The sequence below is a fragment of the Pogona vitticeps genome, chromosome 12, assembly GCF_051106095.1.
Source record: "Pogona vitticeps strain Pit_001003342236 chromosome 12, PviZW2.1, whole genome shotgun sequence".
NCBI lineage: Eukaryota > Metazoa > Chordata > Lepidosauria > Squamata > Agamidae > Pogona > Pogona vitticeps.
Window position 1 is genome coordinate 18448747 of NC_135794.1, and position 10495 is coordinate 18459241.

At 39.0% G+C, this 10495-nt stretch overlaps 1 long non-coding RNA gene across 1 annotated transcript in view; it reads right to left on the reverse strand.

Annotated features, from left to right (window-relative positions):
• The window catches only part of LOC140702446 (uncharacterized), a 94559-nt gene extending 84947 nt beyond the window's left edge, over positions 1 to 9612 (reverse strand). Inside the window, exon 1 of the long non-coding RNA XR_013538920.1 lies at positions 8750 to 9612. This is a non-coding gene — a long non-coding RNA (uncharacterized LOC140702446). The remainder of the gene's footprint in view (positions 1 to 8749) is intronic.
• Between the last annotated feature and the right edge of the window lie 883 nt (positions 9613 to 10495).

The following is a 10495-nucleotide window of genomic DNA, read 5'->3' on the forward strand; positions in this document are numbered from 1 at the left end:
CACACCAATTGCCTGCTTAACTTTTCATCTTATTTTCAAAACTGCCCAGCTGGAATTCAGATTCTTTTCCATGGAGCTAGGTTTTCTTAGTAGCAAACTTTTTTTTTGGGTGATGAGAAGGAGGAAGAGGGGGAGAGAGGGGGGAGCAGATGCTAAATCAGTGGCATTCCTCATTTCGTCAGCGCTGTTGAATGCTTCCAGCATGGCAAGCGAAAACTCAATCAAAACTTTGTTGCAAATTCAGCAGCATCTTAAATTCTGTGCTTGTCACTCAAGACGCCTGAAATAAGCCCCCTAGAAAAAAGGGGGGGTGGACTTGTTCCCCCCCTTCCATAGTGTGAGATACACTCCCCCTTAAGCATCACTGATATATGGAAGACAGATGGGTGTGAGACAGCTAGGAAATTCATCAGATAAATATACCCATGATTTATATGAAACAATGTATACGTAAAGTTCAGTGCAAAATCTTAGATGTCTCCAAAGGCATCTTTAGATGACTAGGCATTCTGTATTCTGACACTTATGTCTGATGAAGGGGACATATTCCAGGAAAACTTACAGTAAAATATAGCAGTTCGTCTTCAAGGTATTGCAACATCCTTTTTTGCTTTTGTTTTGTTTTGTGTTACTTGCTGAAAAGAGTACACCCATGTTTGCATGAGCACAGATACACATATTTATGATACATGTAATTTATCACCATGCTATACAAAATCCAAACATCAGCCTATCCATCTTTCATGCACAGAACCAGAAACATGGATATCTGTATTTATGTGTGTTCAGTCGTTTAGACGTGTCCGACTCTTCGTGACCCCATGGACCAGAGCACGCCAGGCCCTCCTATCTTCCACCGCCTCCCGGAGTTGTGTCAAAATCTGTATTTATAATATAGAATTATTCCTCTCTGTTGCCATTTCAACAATTTGGTTAATTCTTTCACCAGAGTGCATTAACGCTAGCATTCCAAATGCACGTTTCTCCATACCCTTTAAGAGGCAAGCAGATTAATTGTTCTATCATTTATAATCAAGAGATATATAGTCATCCTTTGCTATTTATTACAGTAACCATCAGTTTTGCCCTCCTAATCAAATTAAACTGAAATGCATATTTTCCTTCCATGTTCAACTTACATCTGATCTAACTTTCTCTTTGATATTACTTCCCTCCATTTTGTTGTTCATTGGGATCACCCAACAGCAAGGTAGAACGTTAAAACTGTTCACCCCAATCCTCCCTGCCTGGATGCAATTTTCTAGCTCAGTTCAAAACCATGTCTCAAATTATTCTGAGAAATTCAAAGTAGTTTAATGAAATAGATCTCCTTTATTTTTAAAGTTTCCTAATCTTGAGCTGACTTGACTTTTCGCCTTTCCTTTCGGAAACATCAGGAAACGCTTCTTTCGGAAACCATCGCTGTTGTCCGATTGTCCAAAGTAATATTGGATGTCACTGTCAGAGGTATTTTTAGGGGCGTTATAAAAAGTCAGCTCCACTCTGCCTTCCCTGAATGTCTACGCCACCTGATAAGTACCAACTGGGATGTCTGTTTACGAAAAATAATTGTGACACCCACGGCCCAAGGAAGAGAGGTATCTCTGCAATTTTAGGAGTCAATGATCTTCCTAGTTAAGGATGATAACTAAATCATTGTGCAATTCAGAAATGAAGGAAGTAAATTCCTCTTCAGAACAGGTCATTCTGACATTTTCATATTCCAAAAGTAAATAGCCAAATGGCTTATTATCAGCACGATGTGCACCTTCACGGTTTTAATGCTGAAGAAAAGAGGATCTCAGCTATGGCAAGTCACAAAATTCGGATCTTTTCCAGGGTCCACTCTTTTGTAATTCTGATTTATGTGCAGTGTTGCCTAGTGGTGTCAAATAGTGGTTTCCAGCCTGGGATACTCAAGCCACGGATGGGGCACTAAAGCAGTCAAGAGATGTGAGGTATGGAATGCCAGTTTTTGCTTCTTTGCAATGTAGTTATTACAATTTTCCCAGTAACATATATTTGACATTTTATTGTTATCAGAGTAGTAACATTTAACAACACTGTTGTTCCAATGTTCAAGTAGTCATGGAATTATTATTCATTCTGTCTGCTGTACTTTTAAGGTTCCTACATTTGGTAAATGACAAATAAAGAAACTGGCCTTCTTGGAAAAAGGGGCTTTTTCATTGTTGGACCAGTTTTATTTTAAGATGTGAAACTCCAAAGTCCCATTGCTGTAGAAAACTATACTTGACTTGCACAACATTTAGTTTGAGGTATAAGGATAGAGCTGGCCCCAAAATTTAAAAAAATAATAATTTTGTGATTGAGTTCTCTCTCTCTCCATCCCCAATAATAATAATAATAATAATAATAATAATAATAATAATAATAATAATAATAATAATAATAATAATAACAACAACAACAACAACACCAACACCAACACCAACACCAACACCAACACTAACACTAACACTAACAATAACAATAACAATAACAAAACAACAACAACAACAACAACAACAACAACAACAACAACAACAACAACAACAATAATAATAATAATAATAATAATAATAATAATAATAATAATAATAATAATAATAATAATCACAGTAGTGGTAGTAATCATAGTAGTAGTAATCTAAGAACTACAGAAGAGTTGGAAGAGATTCTGCAAGTCACTGAGTCCAGTTTATCTTACACGCACACTCAAACACACACCACAATGTTTTACATGCAATTTCACCACAATTAAATAGAGAATTTCAGGTGCAAGTGTAGATCCAATTTTAGCATTATTGAACATTCTCTCAATACGGTTGAAGGGAACCATTAATGTGACCCCAAAACATGTCGGCGCTCTTCCTTCAGTTTAATGCTTCCGTTGTCCTGCAGGATGAACAAACAAGCATTCAGCTTTAAACAAATAAGCTGTCTTGTGAGGGGGTGGGTGGGGTGTTTTCCTCAGAAGCTTTTCTAAGAATTTTTAATTTTTAGGATCCCTGCTCTGAACTTTTAAAGAACCTTAGTAAAGAGGGAATCTTTCGTAAGGCGTCCCTCCGGAATTTTGCCAAACGAAAAAACGATGGACAACGAGAGGAGACACTTTTGTCCAACGTTCCATGTGCGAAAGATTTGCATTCCCCTTTCGGTAGCATTAGGCTTAGTATTTGGCATATTAACAGTGAATCCAGGTGTAAAAAGCACTTTTCAGTGACTTCAGTTGGACTTACTGTCACGTTAGGGTGTACAAACTCTAAAAGGTTTGTTGACAATAGTATGCAGGCAAAAAGCTCTTCTTTTTTTGCGCAAACTGTTTCTCTACAGAACATCCCACCAGAAAGCACGCAGGTACAACGAGGTTGTGCACAGGCTAAATTTAAAAATAAACCCTCCTTTTATGTCTCGGCTCCCTTCGGTTGCAACTGTATTCCAAGGCCTACGCTTTAATTGTAAATAATCCTTCACATTCTTTCAATGTAAACTCTTTAAGGAGTCATGAATTTTATTTATACGCTCTCACTCTTTGAGAGCCTTTTGCTTATTTGCTGTTTGGCTCTTTGTCCAATAACACTCCCAAGAGAGAGAGAGAAATCCCTCTCTCTGCTGAAGGAATTAGCCCAGAGACAAAAGGGGAGAAATCTTTAAGCCTTGTTTTGTGCTAAAAGAAATGTTTGGCATTTTGGTGGAGAGGCGTTTAGTTTGGATTCATTAGGTCTTAGGCTCCCTTTTCTCCCTCCCTCGCTCCCTCTTTCTCCTTTTCAGTTTCTGCCACTGTGTGTTGTGCTGAGTTCTTAAAACCTCCTCCCCTTCCTTTCTGTGTTTGGTCGACAGGAGAGAATTTGACCAGTGCGTAATTAGGTTTCCTACATATGAATAGCAGGATCTATCACATTTTAAATGGGAATGAAAAGGGTTCCCCTTAACCAGCAGGCCCAAACTTGAAACCCTTTAAAAAGAAGATGAAGAAGAAAATAGAGACATTTCTCTCTGGCTATTTAAAGCAGCATTTCCCAGATATTTTTTATGTTAGGGCACCGTTTTCCCCCCTCTGGATTAAAACCGGAGGCACACTCCACTTGTGCACTCAAAAAGATATATTCCTCAATCACCTCACACAACAATGGGCTTGCATTTTCAGCTTGAAGAAAGCCTGGGAATCTCATCTTGCTTTTCACCCCTCTGCTTATTTGCTTGTTTGTTTACTTTTACAACACAACTTTCAGCTACCAAATGGCATTCAGGATGGCTAACAACTAGAAAGCAGATGATAACGAGCAAGAGTACAATTTTAAAAAATTAAAAGAAGACGAGACAAAAAAAAAAAGAACTGAGTTAAGAGTCATGTAATTAAAACAAGAGATAAACGGCATCCATGACTTCAAAGCTCTTGCAGCGAACAAAGCCGCTGGAAAGTCAAAAGTGAGTATAAACAGAAATAGTAAAATTGTAGAGTTAGAAGTTCATTTAGTACAATTCATATAAATGCCCTTATTAATAACCGAGAGCTGCAGCATCCACTCAACCTCTGTTAAAATCCTTCAACTAAGATTCAAAAAGCACCACTTTCTGAGGCTTGTCATCATCAGGATATTCTCTTAGCGCCTAGTCAGAATCCTGTTTCTTGCACTTTGAGTTTGTTGCTTTCCGACCGACTTTCTAGAGCAGCAGAAAACCGGCTTTCTACATCTTCCACACGATGGCCCTCCAGAGATCTGAAGATGGCTGTCTTGTCACCTCTCCGTCTACTTTCCCTCAGGCGAAACATACCCAGCTCTCTGAACCGTAACTGGCAAAGTTTGGTTCCCAGAGACTTTACTATCTTGTCCTCTGGACATGTTCTAGACTGTCTTTGTCTGTCTGCACAAGGACAACAGAGACGGCCTTTCATGACAGGGGTTTCCAGCAGCTACCAAGAGCCATCTAGAACTCCCTTATCATCTGGAGTCAAGGATGGCGCCATGCTTTCTTAGAAATCGGCCAGCTCTGGGGTTTGCTCCTGTGACTCCATTTCCCCCCTGGCTATAGCAGGGAACTCCAAAAAATTTTCTTCATTTCCAAGGGAGAGGGCACATTTTTGAATACTGGCCCTGTCTTTGTACAAAAAATCCCCTGCAAGGGGAAATCTAACAAGCAGGGGGTGATCTGAGTGGAGCTTGGCGTAATCACAGTCGCCTTGGGTCCCTTTTAAGGAGAAAGGTGGGGTAAAAAATATTTTAAATAAATAAACAAATAGTCAGCAACCTGTAATCAATTACTTTCACCCATCATGTAGGCTCAATGTCACTCTTATACTGAAATTGTAAGTTTCAGGAACTCAGGAATATTTTATAATATGCCTTTCTGGTTTTGCTGAATGATTGGAAAGGAAATTATCACCCTGGCCCACACTGTGATCCGTACCTTGTTGCAGTTTGATAAAATGACAAAGAAAGGGAGGGGAAGGGGTTGTGTTTGACCACAGGGCAGCAACTTGTAGCATTCAGATCTTCTGTTTAAATAATCATAAATATAAACGTAATCATTTCAGTTGCTTTTGAGAAATAGGAAGTTAAGGAATGAATTACTTTCTAAGTTCTGAGCCTGACTTACGAAATTTAACCATCATAGGATCATCTCCTCTTTCAGGGATTATTAAGAGAAAGGAAAGAATATTCAGAAACAGTAACTCAAACTCAAACAACAAAAGCTGACTATTTTATCCAGAGTTTGGTGCCTCTGACTATGCTGGCTAGCCATCGTCATCCTCATCTTAAAACTACAGAGCAGGAAGGCACTCGGTTGATCAAGGAGTCAGTGGGGAATCAAACTCCCAAATAGCTAAATCACTTCTGAGATGCGTAATCCACTGAAATAGCTTGTTCCACTAGTTTAATTTATGGCATATATAGCTCAGGACTTGATTTAAAGGAAATAGATTTTGCTTCCTTTTCTTACGTTTACACAGAGAAGCAACCCAAATCAGACAAAAACTCGGAGCAGTTCAAGAACTTGTTTAGATTCCTGTATTGAACGGGGGCTGGACTCAATGGCCTTAACAGGCCCCTTCCCGCTCAATTATTCTATGATTTTATAATGTCCTTCTGTAGGTACTCAATCTGTGTTCGCTCCACTTCTGCTTTAGACGTTTTCACAACATTTGAGGGAGATGAGCTGTTAAAATGGTAGTAAACGAAGCAGGTGGAAAGCAGGAAAATCTGAACCTTCCGTATTATCTCTTGACAGGGTAAGACTGAGAAATGGAACAGGAAGAATAACCTGTTGCTGAAAGATGAAAAGCAATTATCTCTCTCACTCTCTCTGTTTCTTTCCCCATTGCTATTAACATGTGGAACTATTTGCCACAAAATATATTATGTTACATGAGAGAGCTTAGTAGGGTTTACAGTCTAAGATTATTAGACAGTTATATGCATAATGTGAACACCCACAGTTACATCAGGAGAGGATAAAACATGAATTAAGGACGTAAATTACTGCTACGCTGCAGGGCAAAATCAACCACCAACTGTTGGAAAGAAGGGGGGAAATAGCTAGGAGACAGATATTTCACTGATATTTTCTATAATATTTCTACAATACGAATGCTTAAATAAAATAAAATGAAAATAGAGAAATATACATATACACGTTTTATTGATTGATGACAAGACTAAATAAAAAAAGTTTTAGCTATGGATTTCCGTTATTATTAAGTCACTTCCAACTTTGTTTGTTTGTTCATTGGCTACATTTATATATTGCCCATCTCGTGATCTTTATGGTGGTTCTTAAGGTTTAGTGAGATGTTTAAGGAGTAGCTTGACATTGTCATTCCCCAATGGGCCAAGTGGAGATTTGAAGCCAGGTCTCCTAATGTATATGACAGCAAGCAAAGACTGGTTGGGGAAAAATTGCTCCTGCTGTTGAATCCTGATTCCTTCTAGCAATTAACATTACTATTGATTGTTTTGCAAAATTGACAATATATTATTTCAAAGCTCCTGATAGAACAAAAGTCACCTATGAAAATGTGCCTCTCTTCCTTCCTTTCGTAGTTCAAAATCTGTAACTTTGCATTTAATTTCCTATATTAGCGTTCCTTCTCCTGCGCTTGATTCTCCCCCCCATGCTTGTAGATTACACTAAATGATTTCAAGCATTAAAGAGCCTAATGTGATTATGCCTTATATGTTCACTTGATTCCGAACCATATTAACCTTGGTGTGAGGTCTACATATCGTGCTGAAGATATGGTGGGAGAGGAAGGAGGAAGCAGGGAAAGGAAAGGAGGAGGGGGCAGATTTTGGCTTTTCAGGGAACTCGGTTGATGCCAAAAGCAAATTTTTGTAGGGAACTCATTAAAATACATCATTAAAAGACTCACACATGGAACACCCAGTTTCCTTACAATTCTTGGAAGTGCTTTTTTAAAATGGACTATGTTTTTTTTAATAGGTGAAATAAAATTGGAATGTTAGTTCTTCAGACAACTGCTGATCCTGTCCAGTTTCCCAGATTTGGGGTGATAATGTTGTTTCGATTTGGTTTTTTGTTAATTTAGGCAGAGACTATAATCAACCGTGTAGATGTGGGAGGATGAAGTAGCATCAACATCACCAAATTCACAGATCTTAGGAAATTTAATATTTAGACAACAATACCCAGAGTTCACCTGTCAAGAGGACCACTGGCTAGTTATGGTCTATCTCTTGCTCCTCATGAGAAGATTATAGAGAGGGCCACAAAAAACAACCTAAAGGGGCTCATCCTGAATAATCATAGTTACAACCTTGGGGATATAAGGCAGGTAATTAAAAGTAACAGAGCTCCTATCATGTGTCTTTGAGCATCTCTATGAATGTAGAGGTAACAGATATTCATTGATTGCACTGATTTCCATATTCTTCTGCTCCCCATTGATGATTAGAAATAAAGAGTGTGGTGTATTTTTAATTGACTGTTGTTTGGAAAATGAAAATTGTGATGAATTATGGCCCATTTGCCTTGCTCTGCCTTGTTGAGCTAATTAGAGATGATGCATGATATGAAATTAAGAGAACCAAAAGAAAAACATGAGGGAGTGTGAAGGAGATTCTTCTAATTTAGCGTCTAGATTTAACTTTGAATTTCTGGTTTCCTCTTTGGGAAGTGTTGCTGTTACGAAGCATGAGAAGAATTCAAAAGCAGTTTGCAAGACCCAGTTTTGCATGCTGCACTTCCTTTGGCCCAGTGGCCAAGAATAAGTGTGCAAGAAATCACGGCGCTTGAAAACAGCATTAAAAACTGATTTTTTTTCCAGTGCAGCCAAATGGTGCAACTTACTTGAACACAGCATTTGGAAATCAGATGCCTCCAGCCAATTCCAGTTTCTTATTTTTAAAATTCCTTTCCTTCCAACCTCTTTCTACGGGTACAGGTTGGCTTGTATCATCATCATCATCATCATCATCATCATCATCATCATCATCATCATCATCATCATCATCATCATCATCATCACCTGGGTGGCCAGTTATGCACACCTTACATGGGTTCTGCAAGGGCAAATAACTTTGAACATCTAACAAAACCTTGAAAAACTGTGACGGCCGCCATAGGTTGGAAGTGACTTTATGGTACAACAAGAACAACGTATTTGCTTATACAGAAATGCATCTGAACTTGTGACTATTGGATCAGGGAAACAAAATAATTTATACATTCCCAGAGAGATGCTGTCAGCTCTCTTGGCATTTTAATGGTGAAAACAACCGCTTACCTTCAATGAGTTTCAAAATCCATTTGACACATGGACAGGTGAAGGACATCCAACAGCATCTTCATCCAGTAGACAGGTTTTACTGTTGGAAAGCCCAGTAACCCACATCCATCTATGGAAGCCCTTAACCATATGTAAATCCCTAAAAGACTTCCCTGAGTTAAGATGTTTCCCAGAGGCTAGGAGGCCTTATCTCACATCCCCTCACACTAAATCAAAGAGACACCAATATAGACCTTGTCCAAGTGAAATATTATGCTGAGACACCCTGACCTCGCTAGACCTATGAGCTCTGATGTACCACAACGGCTTCTCAGAAACCGCCTAATTTTCTCTTGCAGGGACCACCTAATCGAGTCCACATTGTCTGCCACTTGGAAAATGTGAGGGATTAAAAAGCTTGAAAAGGTGCAAAGTTGAACTGTTTGGGGGGGGAATTTGGCGATTTTCAACCCTTGTTCCAAGCACCTTCTGCCCTCATGTTCACAGATTGCTATGTCAAGTCAGAACTGAATTTCAGAGGCTAGGGTGGGAGTCCTGCATCTAAAAGGAGGGAAGCTTCAAGGTGGGAAATTTACCAAATGATATATTATTCTGTCTGGATTTGAAATAATTCCTCCATTTGGTTTAAATGTAGCAGACCACTAATGCCTTTGTAAACTCAGGGTAGAAATTCGGAAGACAACAACATCAGACAAGTCAAGGTAGGATGAGATACCTACAGGTATATTAGCTTTACAAAAGAAGACCTTCTGATGATGGAAACAAAGACTTTTAAAACTCATTTGTTGATTAAGATATCTCAAACTGACCCCTTTTTCAGAGTCTCCTTGATGGGAAGCTAGCTACGCAAGCTACCATGATGAGTACTGTATTTTTTGCACCATAAGACTCACTTTTTCCCCACAAAACAGGGGTGTGGAAAGTCTGTGCGTCTTATGGAGCTAAGAAAACAGATTATATTTTCCTGTTTTCTTCTCCTAAAAAATTGGTGCGTCTTATGGAAAGGTGCGTCTTATGGAGCTATACTTCCAGATATATCTTTCTTCTTCTGCTTTACAATATATAGACAAATACCAAGATATGGGACTGGACAGTATATTTTCCTTATCTACACATCTAATGATGCCGTGGCCATCAGACCTTCCAGCAGGGCTTTAATCCTGCACTTTCTTAAAGTATGTCTAGCGTATAATACACTAAGCCTTACAACTGTGAAGTGTGTTAATAAGAGATGAATTGGGAAAGGTTGGACTGAATCTTCCTTGAGGTTTTGGACATTCTTCTCTCCTCCCGCCATGACTTCGGCACACCGCTCCCCCCTTCCTTCCTGCTGGCTCAGTAGAGAGAATATGATATATTTCCATGAAACCTACACACCGATTTTCAAATTTGTAACAAACTACCATTTAATAAGTCTGCCTTGACATGCTGTCTTTAATCCAAAAGATTGCACTGTTTAAAAGCTTCTCAAAGGCGAATGCTGTCCTTGAAAAAGCAAAAAGCTGAGCTTCAATTTAGAAGACAAGGCTCTCGGCAGTTTGACTGAAATACATTAAGCGGTACAGGACTATCTCTTGTAATTGTCAGCAGATTGGGGAGGCTAACATTGAAACCTGGCAAGCTGGTATTTAATTGTTGAAATATAACTTTTGCAGAAGCTGCTGAATATCTGTGTTAGATTATCCGAGGCAGTTTTCTGCAATAGACAGGGTGGAAAGATGATTTGGCCCAGTTTGTGTGGAT